Consider the following 2,500-nt stretch of genomic DNA (forward strand, 5'->3'; position numbering starts at 1 on the left):
GATTTCGAAAAAAAATTTTTCCCTGAATTTCAGAGTATTTTATCATAATATTTGCATCTGTGAAATAGGACAGCTTGGAACTGTACATTTGCATGGCATAAGATCCATTTACATTTCGTAATACAGCTTGTACATATACCCTGAATGTAGTTTTATGTGAATTTTTTATAATTGAATGTGTTAACTTTTACAGATGGAGAAGGAAGATTAAGGAGGTATTTAATGAAAGCTCTTCCTAAGGGTTAACTCTATATCGTTCATCGTTACTTAGGGAGAGAAAGATATATGTATATATGTATATGTATGTATATATATATATATATATATATATATATATATATATATATATATACAGAGAGAGAGAGAGAGAGAGAGAGAGAGAGAGAGAGAGAGAGAGACAGACAGACAGACAGACAGACAGACAGAGAATGAATGATTAATAGTAGTAATACTAGTAAAAGTTAATTTGAAATTTACCTACCTGTATTCTTCGGATATCTTTCAATGAAATAAGATATTTTCTTTGCATCATTTAGAAAAAAAAAAACACGAACAACATTGCTGTAAAAAATATCACGCTTTTGATATATGTTTAGCCAATGTGGTGTATATATGTGTGTGTGTGTTTTCACACATACTAAAGAACCAGCTCTTTTGCATGAAATCAAAAATGTTATCTCTCCTAAATTTTTTTCGCCTTTCTGCTGAATTATTACACCAGGAAGTAATCGAACAGGCTTTCCTTTCATTTTTCTCTCAATGATATATTTTGTCTCATAGCGTTCGCTTCTGTGTGTGTGTGGGGGGGGGGGGCGTATGTGTTTATGTCTGTGCGCATGTTGGTGTTCATAGGAAATGCATGAACATTACAATATTCCATTCCCCTTGTTCCTTAAAGCATAATACCTGTGTCCGTTCGTTGCACTTGTTTGAAAACGCTTTGATCTGAAATTGCGTGTTGAAACTAACGGCAATATTACAGTCATATTAGCCAACTAAAACCCACATAAACTGTTATGTCAGTTCTGTTTTTAAGTTTTACAATAGTATTAAATAGCAACTTGTTTCGTTTACGACATACTCGTTAAGTATCAGGCCGTTAATGTGCATCGTGAGACTTTTGATACTTAATAATATAACTATTTATATAAACCGAAGTGAATATAACATTGATAATAATGTGAATTTCAAATTGCTAATATACCTTTAGTATGCTACAACAGTAAGCTTGGGTCTTGTTCAAGAGATATTAATACTTCTCAAAGGAAGGTTCAGTTATCTGGCTTTCAGAAACAGAAACATAGATTCAGTCTTGATCTCAGGATAATATGTTGTTGTTGGCACTCCGTCGCTTACGACGTCGAGGGTTACAGTTGATCCGATCAACGGAGCAGCCCGCTCGTAAAATTAACGTGCAAGTGGCTGAGCACTCCACAGACACGTGCACCCTTAACGTAGTTCTCGGGGATATTCAGCGTGACACAGTGTGTGACAAGGCTGACCCTTTGAATTACAGGCACAACAGAAACAGGAAGTAAGAGTGAGAGAAAGTTGTGGTGAAAGAGTACAGCAGGGTTCACCACCATCCCCTGCCGGAGCCTCGTGGAGCTTTTTAGGTGCTTTCGCTCAATAAACACTCACAATGCCCGGTCTGGGAATCGAAACCGCGATCCTACGACCGCGAGTCCGCTGCCCTAACCACTGGGCCATTGCGCCTCCACTCAGGATAATATACTTCACTTGGAAAAGCATGAACGTCACAGTACTTCATTCTCTAAAAGTGTCACACTTACCCTACAGCGAAATAAATAAATTTATTAATTAAATATTTGAGGTATATCGGTCAACACCATGATAAACTACTTCTTGTTCGAGATTGAGATTCGGTTTCGATTCGCAGCTGACCTAAATTTACGTCACTCGTCACAAACGTCCTTGGAAAATAGCGCTGGCAGCAGACATTTTTGTACGAGGATTTATCTTCAACTTTGTTTGGGTGGGGCTAGATTCTGTGGATGTATGGAATATTATTTCACAGTTTCTGGCAATAAAACATTATATATTTTTATCAATAATCTACATGTGCGTTTAAAGAGAAAAGAGAAAAGCATATACGTACATAAAGCGAAACATACAGCCTTTGTACGCTGACTATAAATTTTCATTCGTAAATATCATCATAGGTGCATTAAATTATTTAACTATGAGCTTACATAAAACCTAGAAATGCTAGGATTTTCTCAGAAAGAGCTAAAGAAACTGACCTGCATCTTCCAACTCCACTTTATCACAGGAAAAAGGAATGAGAGAAAGTTGTGGTGGAAGAGTACAGCAGGGTTCGCCACCATCCCCTGCCGGAGCCTCGTGGAGCTTTAGGTATTTTCGCTCAATAACTCACAACGCCCGGTCTGGGAATCGAAACCGCGATCCTATGACCACGAGTCCGCTGCCCTAACCACTGGGCCATTGCGCCTCCACTGTACCCCATTATATCCATTTA

At 37.8% G+C, this 2,500-nt stretch overlaps 1 long non-coding RNA gene across 2 annotated transcripts in view; it reads right to left on the reverse strand.

Moving 5' to 3' along the window:
* The window catches only part of LOC106877908 (uncharacterized), a 19,896-nt gene that overhangs the window by 7,570 nt on the left and 9,826 nt on the right, over nt 1-2,500 (reverse strand). The window contains exon 3 of one of the 2 annotated variants that reach the window (XR_016245034.1): nt 1,727-2,041. The exons of the other annotated variant lie outside the window; for it this stretch is intronic. This is a non-coding gene — a long non-coding RNA (uncharacterized LOC106877908). Of the gene's footprint in view, nt 1-1,726; nt 2,042-2,500 lie in introns of those variants that run through there. 2 annotated transcript variants of the gene reach the window in all.

Source organism: Octopus bimaculoides, chromosome 18 (genome assembly GCF_046866305.1).
Source record: "Octopus bimaculoides isolate indiv1 chromosome 18, ASM4686630v1, whole genome shotgun sequence".
Classification (NCBI taxonomy): domain Eukaryota; kingdom Metazoa; phylum Mollusca; class Cephalopoda; order Octopoda; family Octopodidae; genus Octopus; species Octopus bimaculoides.